Genomic DNA, 21295 nt, shown 5'->3' with positions numbered 1-21295 from the left:
CAGGTGCCAGCTGGAGAGCTCCATGTTGGGGGGCAGGAGCCTTTCTCAGGTACTGAGGCTTGTCAGCATCCCGGGTACCATCTTGGAGCAGGAGTCTGAGCTGCATCTTTGTGGACTGGGGTGGGAAGCCTGAGGTCAGAGAGGTCAGTGGGCTCTCTGCTGGGGATGGCAGGAAGGCTCAGGGCCCCGGGGAGGGAGGCACAGGGAGCATGGAGCGCCTCCAGGGGGCCCCAGAATGCACACAGCAACCCAGCTCCCCTGTGAGCCCTGTCTGCACCAGAGCATCCGAAAAAGGCCCTTAGGGCTTATTATGTGACGTGAAGTGACAGAGCACATAAATGCGTGTTCCAAACACAAAGCTACCTACACCAGGTCAAGAAATCAGGTTTCCAGTTCCTTGGAACCTGTGTGCTTCTCCCCATGGCTTCCCATCGCTCCCCCAGAATCAAGCACAGAGAGGGAAGACCACAGGAGGTTCTGGGGACAGGATGGCCGTCTACTCACCCAGGGGAGGGGTCCTGGAAGGAACCAGCCCTGCCATGCCTGGATCTCGGGCTTTAGCCTCCGGGACCGTGAGGAAGAAATTCATGTTGCTCGAGCCGCCTGGTTTGTGGTGTTTTGTTTTGGGAGCCCCTCTGCAGACTCTGGCTTAGGGCGGAGCAGACCCCACCTCACCCTTAACTTGCAGGGTTCCTTGGGATAAGCTGCCACCTCTCTGGTTGTCCTTCAGCGACACGATGGGACAGATGTGCCCTAGGGAAGAACCACAGCAATTCTGTACAAGAGCAGCGGGGTCTGGTCAGCGGTTCTGAGACCCTGTCACTGGCTGGCCCCTCCCCCTCCATGGCCCGTAACTTCATGGGACATGGAAGGAACCACATGTGTGACAGGTGAAGATTAATGCAGAAGCTTCAGGAAGGAAAAGTGCTCAATAACATTTTTTTGAAAGGGTAAATAACTAACACAGCGGGTATAATTGCAGACCAATGGGGCAGAGACGCCTTCTTCCTAAGAGCCGAGCTCCTGGGACAGAATAAGAGCCCGGGTCCTTGTCACTCAGGGGCAGAACAGACTCAGGATGGGGCTCAGGCACGAAGGTGGAAGGACCTAGGAGATTCTGGGCTCCCAGCTCCTCCTTTTCCTCTTCTCCTTGCCTGTTTTCTGATAGTGAGTTTTTCAATTCACAGGACGTGATTGGGGGACACCAGGATTGGGGGCTGGGGGGATGGCTTTCTGTCCCCAAGAGAGGGCTCCCGGGAGAAAATGGGGTGAGCCAGGGGACGGGAGCAGTCAGGAAGGGAGGGAGAGGGATGTAGGGAGGGGGCAGAGGAGGGCAGGGATCTTGGCAGCTCCTTTAGCCGGAAATTAAAAGGTTTCCAACGACAAAGCTGCCAGAGGAGAAACGTGGGACCTGGGCTTCCTGGAACAATAATAGCATATCCTTCCCGCTTGTTTCCTGCGTTCCGGGAATGGTGCCCAAGTGCCCGGCATCCTGTGGCTCACCTGTGACCCTCGGGGTAGATTCTGTTTTTATTGCTATTTTACAGATAAGGAAACTCAGAGCCCAGCGTGGTTAGGTAGCGTTCCTGAGGCCACACAGCCCGTTAGTGGTGGAGACGAGCTTCAACCCTGGTTTCTGTGATTCCAAATGCTTAGACAACCCCTGGATTGACTTGGGCACAAGAGAGGCATCAATGTCTCTTCGTGGAGAAAGGCTCCCCCTCCCCTCGGCGGGGTCTCAGGCACCGGGACCTCTGCCTCCCCAGGTGGCTGGATGCGGGCGAGGGCGGTACAGAGCTTGGCCGTCTCTAACCGCGGGGTGACCTGCGCTTGCCGAGGCTCCTGGGAGCGTAGGCTTGTCTGCTCACTCTAACCTGGTTCTAGACAGTTAACCGGGAGTCTCAGGGGGACAGTGGTCTCTGGCCTGCCCCCCAACCCTGGGCGGTCACCTCCCCCACTCTGTGACTCATGCTGTCTTAGTTATGACAGCTCCCCTGTCCTCATCCTACCAGCGCACTGGGTAGGCTCCTGGGCACCAATCTGTCTGTGGGAGTCTCTGTGTAAAGGGGGGACCAGTGCCCTCGCAGAGGGGGCACCACCCTGCCCCAAGCTTGGCCAGCTGCGAGGGACGGCACCCCCGTTCACCAGCAACCATGCACCAACTCTGGCTCTAAGTTTGTCCACTTGTGGCCCAGAGATAATCTTTATGGAGGAGGTCTGTGCCTTGGTACCCTGAAACCCACGGTGTCTCAGCCGCCGGCGAGCCTGCAGGTGACCGGCATCCTCTGGGCTGATTGGGGCTTGATGGGAAGACGTTAGCTTCTTTTTAGGACCCCCTGAGAAAGGGCTCTTGTTTGCCGTCACGTCGGCCTGGGGCATGCGTAACGTGGAGACTCGCAAAGACCTTCCATCGGATGTGTGTACATAGAGGCTGAAGAGCCAATTTCCAGACCCTTAACCTCCGCACAAACTCTTTCCTGAAGCTGATCTGCCTGCGAAGATTGGCTAAAGGGGTAAAGGGTTTCTGTATTTCTCTTTGACAGACACCATTCTCCCATTTCACTCTTAACCTCCATCCATCCCACATGTGGGTACGACCGGGGGTCTCTAGGACAGGGGAGGGTCAACTCCTAATCTTGCGTCCAGTTGGGAAGGTGGGGGGTGCTAACAGCGGGGAAGCATGCTCTTTTGTGGGTCAGGGATTTTAAGGTTTTGCTTCCAACTCAGAAGAAAGAGGGACTAGCTGGGTTTAATCTAATTCTTTGCCTTTTTAACTTATTTTTTCTTTATGCTGGAGGCCTTGAAGATTGTCTTCCTCTTTGATAACTCAGAATTTTACTAATGTATGCCTGGAAAGTGGTTGTTCTGGGTTGCTTTTCTCATGCTCCCCGTGGGCCCTTTGCGAGGCACACACTCAAGTCTCGTGTTTCTAGAATGTTCTCTTGGATTCTGCTTTGGAATGTTGGTTCTGTGGCGCTCTTTTCCCCTGAGGAATGCTGTGTGTGTTCTTTGCCTCTCCTTTCCATCGTAGGCCTTGTTTCGCTCACTTTCTTTCTTTCTTTAAAGATTTTATTCATTTATTTGTCAGAGAGAGAGACAGAGAGCACAAGCAGGGGGGCACAGCAGGCAGAGGGAGAGGGAGAAGCGGGCTCCCCGCCGAGCAAGGAGCCCGATGCGGGACTCCATCCCAGGACCCCAGGGTCAGGACCCTAGCAGAAGGCAGCCGCCCAACCCAATGAGCCACCCAGGTGTCCCTCGCCGACTTTCTTTGGCCAAATGTCTTTGTATTAAATTTGCTGTGAGTCTCTTCTCCCTTGGGCCTCTCGCGCTCTTTTCTTCAGTTCCGGAATAATTCTGTCTCGTTCTTCCTTTTCTTTTCTGACTTCGATCAACACTTTCCCCTCTTCTCCCTGTTTTCATCCATTTCCGTCCTGGAGATGTGGATTTCTGATTCAAGGTGGGTTTAGGTGGGTTTTCACGTCCTCAGACGCTTGTTGGGCTGTAGTTGGTTCTGTTTGGGGTGTAGACGCGTGGTTTCCTTCTTGCGTTCCGGAGGAGGAGCGGACTTCTCTCTGTTCCTTTCCTGATGCTCTGGAGCGTTGTCTGCGGGTTTCAGCCCTCTTGTCTATTTTCTGCATGAGGTTTGCAGTGAGACCTCAGCCTTCCTGTCAGTCTGAGGTCTGTGGTCCTTCGGGGGAAGGTTTGCTTTGGGAGCAGGTGCTCTGGACCCTCTGTGGGCCACCTACGCCCACACCACTCCTTTCCTCACCCAAATCCCAGTGGACCTTCTTCCTTTCCATTAGGCTTTTGGGAGAACAGTTCCTCCCAATCCTGCTTTCCCTGATGCGCTGCTGGCCCTCGAGGATGGGTTTTCAGGGGTCCCCATGGCCACGCCTCCTGGGTCGCAGTCTGGCTGGGGGCTGTGGGCAGGGCCTGGAGCTGAGGCTTGCTGCCTTTCCTCTTCTTTCTGACAGACATTTTTCAGTCCTTCTTATTTATTTTTTATTTTTAAATTTATTTTTATTTTAATTCCAGTATAGTTAACATTTTGCAGTCTTGGCCTGCCTTCTTCCCAAGTAACACCAAGGCTATGGTTTTGCATAGAAATTTCATAGCTACTTCGGATTATTTGGAGAGGAGTGTTTGGAGCCCTGCGGTTGGAGATACTTAACATCCTTCTCTCTTTCTTGGACAAACCACTCAGGCTGACAAATCAGTAAAACTATAGAAGGTTTGAACAGCACCATCGGTCAACGTGACCTAACTGACAGACACTTGGAAGGGCATATGGCTTCCTCATGAAGACAGACCACCTACCTGAGCGTGAAAACGAGCCTCAGTAAAATTAAAAAATTCACAGTCATACATAGTGTATTTTCTTCCTGCAATGAAATTAAATTAGAAACCAGTCAGCTACCTAGAAAATCCCCAAGATATCTGGAAATTAAGCAAAACTCTTTTAAAGAATCCATGGGTCAGAGAAAAAAAATTCCAGGGCAATTCTTAGGAAATGTCTCATCCTAATCTAAACATATCAGTTTGTGAGATGTGCCAAAGCGGTGTTGAGTGGAAATTCATAGCCTTGAGTGCTTATGTCAGAAAAGCATGATTCTGGGCGCCTGGGTGGCTCAGTCGGTGAAGCATCTGCCTTCGGCTCAGGTTATGATCCCAGGGTCCTGGGATCGAGTGCCGTGTTGGGTTCCCTGCTCAGCCGGGAGTCTGCTTCTCCCTCTGCCCCTCCCCCTGGCTCATGTTCTCTCTCTCTCGCTCACTCTCTCTCTCAAATAAATGAATAAAATCTTAAAAAATAAAAGGAAAGAAAAGAAGCACAATTCTAAATTAATGATATGATTTCATCTGAAGAAGCTAGGGAAAAAAAGGCAAATTAAACTCCAAATAAGTCGAAGGCAGGAAATTCTAAAGACAAGAATAGGAATCAGCAACGGAAGGCAGTTGACCAATAGAGGAACCGGAAAACCGAAAGTTGACTCTCCAAAGAGATTAACATTGGCAAAATCCTAACAAGACTGACGAAAAAGGAAAGAAGGAATCTAAAAATTATTGGTATCAAGGGGAGAGGGGCCATCATAACAGATCCTGCAGACATTGGAAGGATAATAAGGAAATAGTACAAGCAAACTGATGCCAATAAGTTTGACAAGTTAGGTCCAAGAACAAATTCCTTGAAAAAAATAGTTTATGAAAACAGGCGCAATCTGAATAGCCCATAGCTGTTCAAGAAATGGGATTCTTTTTTTTTTTTAAGTTTATTTATTTATTTAGTCATCTCTACGCCCAACATGGGGCTCGAACTCACGAACCCGAGATCAAGAGCCATAGGCTCTTCCCACTGAGCCAGCCGGGTGCCCCGAAATGGAATTCTTAATAAAAAACCTTCCTAGAAAGAAAAACTCTAAAGCCAGATGGCTTCATTGATAAATCCTGTCAAATACTTAAGGGAGAAATAACAGCAGTCTTAAATTAATAAAATACAGGTGTAAGGAATGCTTTCTAACTCCTTTTACGGAGGACTGATACATAGCAAGGGAATTATACGAAAGTTATAGACCAATATCCCTCATAAACATAGATGCAAAAGTTGTTAAGGAAATATCAGCAGATCGAGTCCAGCTGTATAGAGCAAGGGTAACACATCATAACCAGGTGGGTTTGACCCCAGGAAGGCAAGGTTGGTTTTACATTAAAAAATGACGGACACCTGGGTGGCTCAGTCGTTGGGCGTCTGCCTTCGGCTCAGGTCATGATCCCAGGGTCCTGGAATCCAGCCTCGCATCAGGCTCCCTGCTCAGCGGGAAGCCTGCTTCTCCCTCTCCCACTCCCCCTGCTTGTGTTCCCTCTCTCGCTGTCTCTCTCTCTCTGTCAAATAAATAAATAAAATCTTTAAAAAAATGAATGGCAATCACCACATTTGCAGAATAAAGCAGAGAATTCACATAGGGGTGGAAAACAAAATTCAACAGCAATTCGTGATAAGGAGTCTCAGCAAGCTAGGAATAGGGCAGAACCTCCTTGCGGTGGGAGCACAAAGAGCCGTTTCCCGGGGGTGGGGGGCGAGAGGTCCTGCAAACGTGCCCGCCCTGTGGGCCTGTCTCTGGGGACAGCTGCTCCTGGACACCGGCCAGGGGGCTGCGGCCCACCCTTCCCTGGACTTTGCCTCTCGCTTTCTCTCACCCTTGCAGAGCACAGCGTCCACTTCCCGGCTGAACCTTCCCCTCGGGATGGGCTTGCTGGCCTTCAGGTTGGGGAACCGCATTAACAGGCCCATGTCTTGTTGCCGAGAAACCTGCACGTCAGCGCTTGGTTCAGCACCTGTCAAGGGCAAAGCCAGGACACACTAGGTTATGAGCTCCTGGGAGGAAGAGAAAGCACAGATACTTTTTGTATTTCCGGGAACCAGTGGATGATGCAAAGCGGTTGCTCCATGCGTGTTTGTTGGCAGAGTGCTGGATCTCTTGCTCCCAGACAGGGCTCTCTCTCTGCTTCGGAGCTGGGAAGACTGCGGCCTTAGTTCCTGGTACCCTACCGTTCAGGGCAGGACTCTCTCCAGAAATAGGCTGATCATCTCATTTAGAGTCTTCCAGGATGGCTATTTTCAACATCCGCATTTCTCGTATTTAGCTCAGAGCAGAATATTCATGGCTGTTGCCGGTTACAGGGTGGACGCCTGTGCTTCCGATGGGGGACCCTCTGTCTTCAGGGAGGCTATGACCACGCCGTCAGGACAGAGCCCGGGCGTGGTGGGCTGCCCTCCGTCCCCCAGCCCATTCTGCGGCTTCTCACTCCAAGCGGACCTCCTAGGTTGTCCAACATCAGCCCACCTGGGATCCATCGGGAAGGTGACCTGCGGCTTTTCCACAGCTGGGTGGGCATTTTGGTGAACGCTGGCTGGTTCAACCCTGCCCCAGAAGCCATAGATGGGGAGATGGAAACTGAGTCTGGGAAAGGCCAGGGCTTTGCCAACGTCACATCTCCAAGTCCGTTGCCTTTAGGAAGTCCTGCCTGTGGGATGGGAAAAGCATGGTCTGAATTAGCTCTCAAGGGAAAGGCGTTTTATGACACAGCGCTTCTCAGGACACGGGCTCCCCGATGGCTCGGCGGATCCGGGAGGGTGGGCTCCAGGCTCCGCTGCATGAGCTGGAGGCTGTGCTTCCTCCCCTGTGGAAGGTAAGACCGTCCCTGGCTCACGGGGCGTTGGAATCCCGCAGGTGCTGTGGGCGCAGGGTGTCATGGGGATGCGGGCGGCTCCAGCCGTGGTCGCCGAGTGGGCACCTGAGGCTCTTCCTCCTGGACCAGACTGGTGATGCACGTTTCGATGGGACAGGCTGTTTTGTTTGTTGCTTTGCTTTTCTATGAACAGAGGAAGGTTGGAGGTGGGTGACAGCAATGCGTAAGGGGTCCCCACAGGGCGGGGCTCCTGCCTAGAGCCTTGTCTGCCCCCAGCTTGCCTACCATGATATGTTGCCCAGTGAGCCCAGAAGGGCACACCTTCCCTTACCGCCCAGGGTCACACCCACATACCTGGGTCACCCCAGATCCTCGCCTGGCTCGCTTTGGTGTCTCCTGGGTTGGGGTCATCGATGTGGCCTCTGCGTGGCTGCAGGAGGGAAGGTGGCTTCGGGGGCCACCTGTGCGCTCTCAGGAAATGTGTTCGTTCCGGGGAAAGTCCCTGTGTTCTCAGGCGCCCTGCCTCTCTTGAGCTCGGGAAGTCCCTGGGCTGCAGGATGGGTGCGCACGGAGTCAGCCTGGACACGGCCTCCTCCCTCCTGACCTCTCCCAGCCCTACCATCATCCTCCTAGAGCAGGTGGGCTCCAGCTGGGCAGGGTGTCCTGGTGGGGCCTCAGGGAGGGACAGGGAAGGGGCGTGGCCGGCGCTGTGCCAGGACTGGCCTTTGTCCAGTGCTCTCTGAGCGTGCAGTGATACCCGGGCCCCCTAGCGGCCCCTCCAAGTGCGCTGTGGATGGGAGCAGACCCGGACTTCCTGGGTCCCTCTGGGCACCTCCCCCAGAGGCTCTGGCATGGCCTCCACCCAGACCGCGGACGGGGCCCGCCGTGGTAGCCCCAGAGGGGGCGGGAGCGTGCGCCCAGACGCGCGTTGTGCAAAGTGCCCATGACAACCCTTAGCCAGGTGACGTGGCCAAACACATTCCACAGAAGGTATGTGGTGCTGTCAGTTCTGATTCTGCCAAACAGACCCCAAGACCTGCCCTTAAGGCTGGAAATGAGTGGGTGTTCTCTCTGCTGGGCAGGTGGGCCTCCAGCCAGCCTGTGACCCCTCCTTCCCCTGGGGGCAAGGCTGGGTGTGCAAGACCAGGGGTTGGTGGGGGTTGACGCCTTTTCCAGGGACTGAGACAAAATCCCGGCTGCGGAATCCCCAGCTCGGAGGCCTGGACAGTCACGCGGCGTGCAGAAATCTCCCACCCCTCAGATCAGTGCCCCGGAGGCAGCCAGCCCCCCGGCATGTGCACCTCAAGGGCCCTGCGGTTAAGTCCTGGGGAGTTGTGGCAGCTGAGCCGTCCTTCCCAGGAGCTCCGTGCCTGCTCTTTGGGCAATGTGTCCCGGAGACCGAGAGCCGTCTGCTTGGTGGACGGAGGGTGAGGACACAGAGCCTGGGCTCCAAGTCAGGTGCACACAGGATATGGGGTAGCCTTCTGTGTGAAAGTCTGGGAAAGCTCATTCATCCATTCACTCAGCCAACACTTCTCAGGCCTGTTGGGAGGGGGGTACCATCTGTGCTGAGGGAGCGACGTGGGGTCTTTATCCTGGGCTCCCAGGGAACCCCACATGTCGGCTGAGCCTGTTCCGTGGACGACCAGAAAGGTCTCCGTCAGGACAGAAGGGACCGCGTTCCCCCAGCTGGCATCTTGGGGGCTCACGCCCCACCCCCCGTCACCCTGGTTTCTGAGCTGCAGACCAGCATGGGCTGTAGGTAGTCGCAGTGGGCTGGGCTCATCAAGAACTCTCCAAGTCCCACCCTGGGGGAGCCCACTCCTGGGGTCTGGGGACAGGGTTCCAGCTCAGATGAGGAAATCTGATCTGTATCTCTTTGCATCAGCAAACAGAAGGTGGAAATTGGCCAAATTGTTCACATAATGAGAGCAAAAGCATCCTTATTCCCCAAGCTTTAAAAATATCCTGGAACATGAGGCTTTGGATGTCAGTAAACAGAGAGAAAGCTGTATGTTTAGCGCTGGCCTGGGGGCAGATGGCGATGGTCAGGGCCACACAGCGCAGGGAGGGGTCAGAGACCAGTGCAGGGGTACACAGCATGGGGGAGGGCTCAGGAGTGGGTCCAGGGGGCACAGAGTATGGGGAAGGGGTCAGGAATTGGTCCAGGGGGCACACAGTGTGGGGGGAGGGGTCCATGCAGGGGTCACACAGTGCAGCGCTGGGGTTGGGAGCTGGTTTAGGGGGCACATAGCTGAGTGGGGAGCCTCTCTCCAGCCCAGGGCGCCGCTGGCCCTATTTGCCTGCTGCCCGGGACCCCTTGGGTGGGCTTTGGTTCCAGGCTCCTCTCCGTCCTGGCTCTGTGCTGAGTGTCGTGAAATAAGACATGACAAAGTCAGTTCAGACAGTGTCTCTGGGTCTGCCAAACCAAAGTAATCCGTGGACTGATGGGGTCACTGTGCGAGGAAGCAGGTCAGACTTGAACCGAATGGGCATTCCCGGGCCTCGGGCAGCCGTCGGAAGTCTGGGAGAGGCAGCCGGGAGGGCTCGAAGCTCCTGGCCCTGCTGCTGGCGTCCAGGCCATCCTCGGCACGAGATCCCGGCTCCTGGGGCACGGTGGGGCGTCTACACCAGCAACATCCCAGGAAGGGGGTCGGTTATGCGCACACCTGGACCTGCCTCTTTTCTCAGGAGATCCGGCCCAGCAGACATTCACCGGCGTCTCAGTGTCCGGGCTCTGTTCACGGCCACTCCCAGCTGCAAGGGAGTCTGGGGCGTGGGCATTTGCATCTGGGCCCATGGGTACCCCAAGTACAGTTGGGTTTCCTTTGACAAAGGAAGGGGGGTTCGGTGTGTGCATGAGTGGAAAGCGGGCGAGTCAGGACCCGGGGCTGGGTGGCAGGAGGGACACCTGCAGGGCAGGAGGGGGTCGTCCTCCCAGGGCTGGAGGGTGTGCTCAGGGCAGAGGAGCAGCAAAAGATCCCCAAGAGAGCCCTCAGGGACCGGTCCGGAAGGTCGCTCTGTCCCGAGGGCTGGCCTTCGTGCCTCACGGGTTGTCCGTCTGTTCTCTGCAGAAGCTCCTGCCCCAGCCGGGGCCTCACCCCTCCTGCTCTGGAGCTGGTCACCGAGGATGGCGTCCCGTGGGCTGTCACTGTGCTCTCAGCACCCGGCCCCCTCCTCCGGGAGGCCCCTCCTCATCTAGAAACCCTGAGTGGGGCCACCTGGGGCCGCATCCTCGAAGAAAGTCTCCTTCCTCTTGGTGAGGTTCTGTTGGATCTGATCCAGTCTCGGGGTTAAAGAGAATTGTTCACAACAACGTTCGCGGCCAAACAGACAAGCTCAGGAAAGTCTAACTTCCCAGGAAACTTGCTGAGGACTCGGAGGGCTCGTTTCCAAGTTCGGAGAAAGTTTTCCTTAAAGACTCCTGAACATGGGCGTCTCTGGAGGTCTGACCCCGACTGAGGCCCTGGCCTCCCTGTGCTCGTGGGCTGCGCCTGTGAATGAGCGTGTGACCCAGTCCCTTCCTGTCAAGGAAACCAGACCTGGGCGTCATTGTTGCCCCACATTCTTGGTCACCACTGCCGGCTGCTTCCTGACCCTGAGGAGGAACTTCCAAGGCTCTCGCTCCAGGCATTTCACGCACCTGCCCAGCGATGTGGTGCCCGCGGCCCACCGAGGCGGAAGGTGTAGGCCCTCACCGCCCTGCCCCCCGAAGTCAGACACGTTTCCATGTAGACTTGTTTTCAGCTGAATGGATTACCTCCCCCCCGCCAAGCCCACACCGTTTGTGGCCGCTAGGTTCTACGGGGGGACCGGGCCCCATGTCCGACGTCCCTGCCTGCGAGAGGGACCTTCCTCATCCCCCGTGATGCCGGCCCTGAAAGCCTGGGAGCAGGGCCGCTGGCCTCCCAGGGACACGGTGGGCCCAGACGCTCACTTGCTCCCACTTCCACGTGCTGGGCGCTACTTGCTAACGTGTGTTTCCCCCAGACCCAGGATGGGGCCCGATGCAGAGACGAGGTTGCTGCAGATGTGGTTTGTCAGGACGAGGTGATCCTGGAGAAGGTGGCCCCTAATCCAGTGACGTGTCCTCACGAGAGGAGGGGAATCTGGACGCAGTTCCAGCTGCTCCGTCCGCGGTGCTCGTTCACGCAGCCTGGCAGACGGGCACCGAGTCCCGCTGCAGGCCTTACCCGCCTTGGCACACCACACAGGGCCACGCACGAGTTCCCAGCCCAACGCAGACTTGAGAAACAGCAGATCTATTTTCAGGACACGTGTGCGTGCGTGGTAGCTTTTTTCCCATTAGCTGTTCCTCTGTACGCATTTTTCCTGTCTCTGAAAATTCCCAGGACATCAAAGACCATGCACTAATCAGGGACTAGGGGCCAGCCAGGAACCTTGGAAGTTATACGTCAGCCGACCTTGGTCACAGGCTCGCCGCTGGTGGGAGAAGTGACCTGGACCCCCACGTGTGCACAGCCCTGTTGGACACGTACGAGAACTGACTTTAGTTATTACAATCCCAATGAGCTGAACGCATGATTACACGATCGTGGCCTTGAACCTTTAGTGGAAACGCTAGTGACTCATAAAACCAGAAGAAACTCAAGACGTTCAGATTAGCTCGATTTCTTGAGAGAATGAACGCGAGCTTGCTTACATTCCACACTGAGGTGGCGACGCGGGGACATGGGGCAGCGAGGCTTCGTCAACGTGGTCAGAACGGGTTAATTGTCTACAGATGGGTTGTGATGTGGGCTCTGAAATGAAGCCCTTCCTTGGGAATCCTTCCATAATTCTGTGTTTTCAGAGCACACCGACATTCTTCGAATCTTGTGAACGTTTTACTATCTCAGGCTTTCAGGAGCCTCTTTCTTCTTAGAAATCGAATTTCTCCCGGCCTTGCAGCTCGGGACCAGCTTCCAAAGGTTGGCAGTGGCTCTGGGTCCCGCTTGCCAGTTTCTGAGGTGGAGCTCGCCCTCCACAGCACTGGGAATTTTTCGTAACGAGTTGGTGTATTTAAATTCAAAGCACGAGTGGGAGTTTATGGCCTTCTTGGAAACCCTATGAGTGCCTACTAGCGTCTCTTCACTGAGACTGCAGATGGATGCACCTTATAATGTGACGCTGTGGATTCCCTGGGGCAGGGGCTCTGTCCTTCTGAACCGGACCATCACCTGTTCCCGGGATAGCTAACAGCCCAGGGCGCGGATCCGGGTCCCCCCCGCAGCCGTGTCCTTGTCCCCTTCCACACACACACCTGCCAGAGGCGGCAGGACACGGAGACGCCTGCAAACAGTGCCTGGATGTCTGCCCCTGGAAGGCCCTACGGACGTGAGCCCGGGTGTGGACCACCGCAGCCTGATTGGCTCTCGTGGGGCCCTCATCCTCCTCGCGGGAGGCCCACGCTGTGATCTCCACGGATCACACGGTGCGTGGTGTCGATGTCGAATTAACTCGCCAGCCAAGGCCCCCAGTCGTCTGTGTGCATCTGAGGGCAACCCTGCACCTTCGGGGGACCGGGCCTCCCAGGCCGTAGCAGCTACCACGCCCGTCCACACGGGGGCGACCTCAGTTTGCCTTTCCCGACAGCAGCAGGTACATCAGGCACCCGGCCCCACCCCGGTGGGACCCCACACGCTGCTTGCTCCCACCTCATAGCCACCGGCCAGGACCCACATCCTGGGCTCCCTGCCCTGCCCCGCCGGACCCCCAGCCCGCTCAGGCGAGGCGGCAAGGACTCCCCCAGTGGCTCTGGCACTAACTCTGGATCATCTGTGTTTCTTCCTTCTCCCCCACACCCCACATTTTTCAGCAATGGCTCCATCTTTGAAGCATTGAGATCTAGCCACAGTCACCACCTCTGGCCGCCGCCCCGGTCCCAGCTGCCTTCCCTTGCCCTGGGAATGGCAGTCTCCTGCGGGGTATCCCTGCTTCTGCCACCCGACTTAGGTCGGAATGACCACCATCTGGCTCCACGTCCTTCCTCACTTCACCCACTCTCTCCTGGCTCCCTTCATTCGTGCCACTCAGGCATCCTGTTATCCTCGGATGGGCCATGCTGGCTCCAACCCCAGGGCCTTTGCACTTGCTCTCATTCCAGATAGCTGGGCTTTTCTGGGTTACTGAAGGTGGAAATCCTTAGTAGCTCTTTGGGAGGACAGGCCATGGGGTAACAGGAAAGACCAGAAATAAAAATACACAAATTAATATAAGAAAAACTGTATCGTATATATGCATTTATAAGCAGACCAGATTCTGACTTATTTCAGGATGGTAAGGTTTATGGAAAATCCCACAAATAACGTTCCTGCTATTTGCCACTAACGTAGATTGCAGAATTTAAAAGTGTAAATATTGGTGTAATAAGAACAGCTCCAGGTTAGGAGAACTTTCCACTGATTTTGGTTGTCACAGCATGGATTGTCCGGCCTTGGTGGAGGGGGTGGGCATGGAGAGGAGGCGTGGGCGCCGGCGAGCCTGGCCTGAGGTGGGGTCCCTTATAGCTTGCCCCGCAGCAAAAGCCGGCCGAGGCGAGGAGGCTTGGTGCTGGCTTTCCTGGTGGACGAGTCAGGGCGCTGATTTATATTCCAGGCAGGGGACTTCTGAATCCTTTCCAGCCTATTGGACGTGCCCCCCAGTGAAGGCTTCTCTGTCCTTCCTGAAACGAGCCTCAGAGCCCTCCTGGTTCTCCACATGCTTCACCCCAGACAGTTCCGCCCAGACCTGTGGGCCTGTTTACGTGAGCTCGACGAAAATGACCCAGCCCTTCTTGCGAGATGAGCTTGATATAGCACGTTCTCTGTCTGCTACGAGGGCCTGGAAGACAGTCCCATGACGTGTAATTCTCCGGGCTTGGGAGCCGATTTCTTGTCTAAGGGGTCCTGTCTTTGAAGATCTGGCTGCGATGTGGTGTTTTGCTAGGAGTTTCCTCTTTAAGGTTGGATGAATAACAGGCAAAATTTCTGTGACCTGACCATTTTTTTCCAATCTGAATTGTTTTGGGGCAGGGGCGAGGCTGGGGAGGGTTGGCCAGACCCAGCTGCCTTCTGGGGACAGTCCTGATCTGCCCGGGGACGAGGCTGCCCCAGGTGACTATGGGGCTGGAGACACCCCGTTATGTCCGGCTTGCAGCCCCTGTGGCCTGGTTGCGGGGACCAGCCTTTCCATCCCCTCTGAACACGGCCTGCTTGGGTGGGTCCCGGTGCCCTTCGGCCCTTTCTAGCCCTTTCCCCTGGGGACTCGGTGATCTGCCCTAGTGTCACCGTGCCCAGAGCCGACTTAGCTTCACCCTCCATCCTCTTCTGTCTCCAACCACCCTGGCGCTCTCCGGTGAGCTCGACCACCTGCCCCGAGCGAGAACGGCCACGTCCCGTCAGCCGGGCCCCTTGACCTTCTGAAACACCTCTCAGATCTGCCTGAAAGAGGAGGAAAGACGCGCTCGGGCAGAGCTGGGGTTGGACGAGGATTCTGCAGAGCTGGGGTGTCTGCAGAACACGGATTCGGGAGGCCCAGCAAATGCCAAGCAGGGCTGGAAACGCAGCACAGCTCGTGGCCCCATGGCCAGAAGGTGGGGTCCAGCCCACCCACCGCATGGTGGGCAAGCCGAGCCTCCCAGGTTGTGGCGGGGGGTGCTGCTAGGAGGCCGACCCACGGGGAGAGGCGGCAAAGAGCAGCCAGGCGGGCAGGGCTGCATCTCAGGGACGGGGAGAGCAGGGTCAGCTGCAGCCCTGCAGGCAGAGGAGGCCCAGGAGAGGCAGTGCCCTGGGATCCGAGCCACGGCGGCCCTGCCGGGGAGCTCTGGAATTCAGCAACACCAAGGTCACCTCCGACAGCACCATTCCTTAGACATATAATAACTCTAAATGACCCACTTTCTTTGGGAGATTTATTGCAGCCTCTTAATATTTTATCATCAGTGTTTGCAATTTTCTCTTGTAGCTCTCCTGGGGGCAGTTACTTTAAAGTGCAGTCCATCAGGCGAGGCTGGATTCGGCGGACACCGTCATTTCTACGCGTGGCCGTCCCAGAGTCTCTGACCTGCACCTCATGGTTTCCCTGGGGATGCGGGGCCGTTCTGACCCAGCTGCTCCTTCCTCCGCACAGTGAGGCCCCGGGGGTGCGCACGCATGAGGCATTGGGGGGGTGCCCGGTGTGGGTCGGTGGCCTTGGGGGGGGTGACAAGCCTGCCTGACTGGGCGGTTGGTGCTGGCCGGCGTCTGGCCCCTCGGCAGGTTTCCTAGGGCGCGTCACATACAGGAAACCTCCGTGCTCCTCAGGCTGGAATTAGGGAGACAGCCTCTCGCGGGGCTTCTCTGTGCTCACACGATTGTCTTGGAGGAAAGGGTGACAGGGTGACATGCTCTGCATGTGTTGGATCTGGGGACACAACGCCATCTGTACCTGCCGCCGCGCACACAGCCCAGCTCCTGCCCTGTGGCCTCTCGGATCAGGTGTCGCCTGCCCCGAGACTCGGGAGGTCGTTCTCTCCCAGCCCGGGGCGCTGCAGGGCTCCGCGTGGTCCCAAACCCCAAGAGCTGCACGTGTGGGTGGCGGACGTCGGGCTGGACCGTGGCAGCCATGACCAGAGCCTTCTGGTGGCTCCTGGACGCTGCCTCAGTGGACTGGCTGGTAACGCCTAGCATTGCTCTCGGGTCGTTTTCCCTTGGATGGCACGAGAATGCAAACCCCAGCCCCCCGTGGGCAGCGGCGTAGTGGCAGCTTTGGGTCCTGTTCTTCCCTGAACGTCCACGGTCGCCGGAGCTTTCCTTATGATGCGTGGACAACACGAGGCTGTTCGTCTGTCTGCATCAGCATGAGGATCCCTGTTCACGAAAACGACACTTGTTGGCTTTAATGATGCTGCTCAGTGGTTTCCCAGGGACCTCGACCACACAGTTCACGTGGGAACGGGTTTCTGTGTGTTGGGCTACATCCTGAAGGCATCACCTCCCTCTTGTTCTTTGGGGACTGACGGAGGAGAGGAGAGCCCCTGGGTGCTTCTCTGGAGGGCCGGGTGCTGGGGCACAGAGACGCATCGATGCTATCTGCAGAGAGGACAGGATGCAGGCGCGCCTGCCGGCTCGACCGAGTGGGACGCGCTGCCGTCTCGTGTGGGCAGGGAGAAGTCGCATTATTACTGAAGACCGTGAGATCCAGGCCCTCCTCTGAGTCTTAAATCTGCTCTTCGCAGCCCCAGGATGAGTGCCCTTGGGATGGTAAGATGGTGAGGGTGTTGGTGGCAATGTTGACATACGCTGGCTGTGGGGACACGGGAGGGCCCACCGCGTGGGGGGTACCCCGTCGCTTGGGTGGGCAGAGGCCCAGAGGCAGGCAGGGGAGGGGAGGGCTTCCAGTGGGGGGGCACAGGGCTGGAGGGGGCTAAGGGGAGGCGGGGCGACCCCGGTGATAGGGGAGGGGAGCGAGTTTGGATTTCTCTGGGGGATCGGGGGTCGGAGGCGGGGGCAGAAACTTGGGGGGCTGCCCGTTGTTGACTGAGCCCTGGACGCTTGGGGCGACCGATCCACTGTTACGGGGTCACCGTGTGGCTTCCTGGGTGTCACCAGAAGCAGCAGGCCGGCCTCCCTGAGGCTGACGTGTAGACAGGCCGGCTTGTGGGCGCAGGCAGGAGGGCTCCGGGCGCCGGCCGCGGGCTGAGGGTCAGAGGCCCCTTTGTGAACGGGGCCCGGGACTGTCCGTGCCTGTGGTCTCACGGGCTTCTCTTGATCAGTCAGAAGCCAGGTTTTTGCTCCAGGCAGTTCAGACGGACTCCCCTCGAGGATGAGTTGGGAAGCTGAGCAGGGAAGCGAACAACGCCTCCAAAAGCATCAAATGCACAGGATCCGGAAGACGATAGCCCTTAGGGAAGCCTGGGTGCGCTGAGCGACCTCTGCCCACGCGCATTCCCGCCCCGGGGAGCTGGCCGTGCACATGAGTTTGCTTCCGTGTCCCGACTCTGAACGGACAGAGGCCCGGCCGTCGGGGCCCTGGCGTGGGGCTGGAGACCCTGGGTCTGGGGGGGGGTTGGCACAGCTTGGCAGGTGTGTGTGTGTGTGTGTGAAGGGGGCTGCCTTGGGGATGGGAGGGACTGCAAGCCCGAGGGACGGGCCGAGCAGGAGGATCCATGACCGGGCTCAGGCGTGGACATGACCGTCTTGAGGGACACAGCTTGACAAGTTGTGTCAGAGGCACATACGGGGTCACCCCGACCTCACTCGTTCAGGGAAACACATCAACTGCACAGTGCACCTGGCGGATTGGCTGGAATGAACAGGATGAGTGCCAACATGGGGTGAGGACACAGGGACACGCAACGGCTTGTCTCTGCTCTGAACCTTTGCCTCATGGGGCCCCGTCGGGATTCACTAGGTTCAGCTGGCGTTCACCAAGCCCCTGCGGCATGAAAATTAAAAAAACGTGAAAATGGACATCCTCCTGGGGAATGAAGCCCATCGTTTGCTCGAAGGAAAACCACAATGTCATCTTTGTAATGCTTGTGATTACTCTTTTTTTCATCCTGACTTGATGTTTATTCTGTTTTCTTCCCTGTAAGGAAAGCAGAGACACACACGTGCAGACAGACAGAGACACAGAGACACAGAGACAGAGACAGAGAGAGACCCACAGACCCACAGAGAGAGCTTGAGGCGGACTGAGCTGTCCCGGGGCTGCACACCCTCGATGTCCCTCCTTGGTCCCAGCTGGGGGTGGGGGGTTTCAGGGCCCCCACAGCCATCACCTGTCCACCCAGTGTGTTGGGGCAGGACCGCGGCCGGAGCTCAGCCCGTGAGATGCCTGGGCTGCCTTCTCCTAAGACCTGGAGAGGAGAGAGCCCAGCGTCCTGGGGAGCCCACACTCTGGAAGCAGCCCTTGGCCCGGGAAAAAGTGTTGGCTTCCCGTCAGGGGATGTTGGAAGCTGTGCCCAGGAGCTGAAGCTCTGTTCTCTCTGGGTGTGTCTGTCGTGTCGTGTTCCGAGCTGCGGCCTTCCTTAGAATGGGGGCTCTTGCTTCTTAGGGGTTTAGATGTAGGGGTGCTGCTGTGGGCCATGCAGGGGCGCAACCACCCTGAGGCTTGTCCCTCTAAACTACCTCTCTCTTGCAGTTGCGGGAAACCTCTAACCTCCAGGCAAAGAACTCCCGCAACCTCCTCGTCCAGCTCCTGGCCTGGCGAGCTTTGCCGGGTTCCAGCGCACAGAGGGCGTGCGCATCTCAACAGGGCATCTGGAAATGGTTTGTGCAGGAGATGGGTCAGGGCACGAGGGAGAGTTGGACGGGGCCAGGGCGTCTGTGCGGGGAGAGCGCGTCCTGTGGGTCTGGGACCAGGGCCATTCAGCCCAGCACACCGGGGACCCTCCACGAGGCTGGTCTTCCCCGATTCCTGATGAGATGAGTAAACAGAAAAAATTAGCCAAAAAGGTTCCCTGTCAAAGAAAGAGGTTCAGATTCCTGGCATGGCTTCGGAGAATGTCAGCCAGGACAGCAACGGAGGGTCTTGCGTGGTACCAACAGCTTCCCGACTCCCCTGACAGTTCCCAGGTAAATTCCCTGGTCCCGGGAGACGTGGACAGAAGGTGGTGGTGGGGGGTACAGCCTGGAGAGAAGTTTCCAGAAATTCTCAAGGTTGGGAGTTCTTACCAACCATGGTGGCATTGCAAGATCTCAGAAGAGGCAAGAGAATGACCAGGTTGGCATTTTTGAGGACTGCCCACTGGGTTAAAGGAGATGCTCAAACAGGGATCCTGACAGAGTAGGCGGGAAAGCCGGCAAAGCCTGGGAAATCCCATAATGCCTCGAAAAGCAAACGAAAGGGACATTTTAGAGCAGTCACGATATCAAGTGAGTAGGAGAAAACACCTTTATAGAACCAAAAAAACAAGTTCGGAACAGAATATACTCAACTGAAATTGCATCACCTCTTCCAGAGAAGAGGCTCGAAAAGCTCCCTGTGATCCCCACACAGCAGCTGCACACATATATCCGAGCGATTGGGGAAAACAGAACAGATTCGATGGGTGGATTTAGATGACTCTGTATAAATAAAATTTATGATCCTTAATTAGAAACCCAGTCAATGACCAGAAAGTGATGTAAAAAATGTAACAGGACAAAATCCCCGACGTTAAGGAAATCTGAGTTTATAGACTGAAAATACGAAATGAGGAAATCGTCTAAAAATCATTATTAAATGGACCTATTAAATGGGAATATTTTGGTTAAATTACTAGACTTCAAGAGAAAAGAAAAATTATTTAAGTTTTGAAGAAGAAAATTCAAGTCACATGCAAGGAGAAGAAAAATCAGGCTGACCACATACTTCTTAGCGATATTCAGTGTGAAAAGACAATTGAGCAATTATCTCGGACAATTAAACTCTTGCCCTAAAGTGTCAAACTCAGTGAAGTTGTTATTATGTAGGAAGGTGATAGGAGACACTGTTAAATATCTCAGAGAATATAGAGTGGCAAGTACTGTCCTGAGGAAGAGAAAGTGGAATGGAACAACTCGGTGGATCCGTAGGTGAATGAGGAGACAACATCGGGGTTGGAGGTTGCTGATCACCAGGGCAGCATCCAGAACATTCTGAAAGAAGGAAAGTGTGCCCCAGGATTTATACCCATCCAACCTTCTCTCAAACTCTCAGGCCACAGACAGACATTCTCAAGCGAGCACATGGCGGAGAACACATCGCCTGCGAACCTTTCCTGAAAGCAGGTGCCCGAGGAATCCCGCCAACCAGAGGAAGAGTCAGGTCAGACTGTAGAAACCTCTTTCGGGAAGAACCGGAAGAGTCAACATGGTTCTGTATGTGGGGATGTGGATGATTGAATTGAACATAAATGCCACAAGCCAGCACAAGACGTAACATTTTCAAAAATGTGTAAAGCGGTTGGGGGAGAGGGTGCTGGTATAAAAGGCAGAGGAAGTGTTAACTTTCCCATGGCCTCCTGGTAGGAATCTAAATGATCTTTTTTGGTGGGTAAACATTTATCTGAGGTTCAGCTTTTAATTGTTTCATCATAGTGCCTTTTAAAAAATATATTTCCAGTAAGTTAAACTTAGAAAATTGAATTAAAATAGTATATTTAGGGCAACTTCATCTGAATAAAATTCAATTTCTTTCTCTATCACCCATCCGTCTATGCATCTATCCATCCATCCATCCATCCACCCACCCATCTATCTGTCTGTCCGTCTGTCCATCCATCCATCCATCTACTATCCATCCATCATTTATCTATCTATCCATTCATCCATCCATCCATCCATCCATCCATCCATCCTCTATCTGATATATATCTACCATCTATCATCGGTGTGTCTCCTAGCTTCCAGCTACAGTATGCAGTGTTTCCATCTTGGTAACATTGTATCCGACCAGCCTTCCTCTGTGCCTATGTATGTAGATACTGGAGACATGGTGACTAGGGTGTGTGGGGCTGACATAACAAAATACTGTAGACTGCATACTTTCACAACAGAACCTCTTGCAGTGGCGAGGAAGGAGGCTGGGAAGTCCAAGATCAAGGGGCTGGCTGATTTGGTTCCTGCTGAGGACCCTCTTCCTAGCCGCAGATGGCTATTTTCTCTCTGCATCCTCACAAGGTAGAGAGAGAAACACACACACACTCAAAAACACTAGTTCTGGGGTCCCAGGGTGGCTCAGTTGGCTAAGTGTCCAACTTCTGATTTTGGCTTAGGTTGTGATCTTAGGGTTGTGAGATCAACACATTAGGCTCTGTGCTCAACTCAGAGTCTGCTTCTCTCCCTCTGCCCCTCTCCTCTGCTCGCACTCTTTCTTTCTCTCAAATAAATAAATAAATCTTAAAAAAAACCCAACACTAGTCCTATTGGATCAGGGCCCCACCCACCTCTATGACTTCATTCAACCTCAATCATTTCCATAAAGACCCCATCTCCAAACCTGACGATGAGTTTTGTGGGGACAAAAACATTCAGTCCATAACACATTGGATAGAAAAATTGTTCTTTCTCTTTGTGCTTTCCCACATTTTTTGAATATTTTATAATAAATATAATATATACATCATATACAATTTTATAAACACAAGTCAGTATTCTGAAGAATCACAGCTGATTCTACCAGGAGT

The 21295-nt window shown here is 55.2% G+C and overlaps 1 long non-coding RNA gene across 1 annotated transcript; it reads right to left on the bottom strand.

Annotated features, from left to right (window-relative positions):
* Window positions 1–4078: 4078 nt before the first annotated feature.
* Window positions 4079–7209, bottom strand: LOC145716433 (uncharacterized). The gene is made up of 3 exons (XR_014139059.1): window positions 6545–7209; window positions 6193–6330; window positions 4079–4382 (listed from the first exon to the last, which is right to left on the bottom strand). It is a non-coding gene; the product is annotated as an uncharacterized LOC145716433 (long non-coding RNA).
* Window positions 7210–21295: the final 14086 nt, after the last annotated feature.

Source organism: Leptonychotes weddellii, chromosome 12 (assembly GCF_054177405.1).
Source record: "Leptonychotes weddellii isolate Sample4059 chromosome 12, ASM5417740v2, whole genome shotgun sequence".
In the NCBI taxonomy this organism is placed as follows: Eukaryota; Metazoa; Chordata; class Mammalia; order Carnivora; family Phocidae; genus Leptonychotes; species Leptonychotes weddellii.
This window is presented reverse-complemented; position numbering and strand designations above follow the sequence as displayed.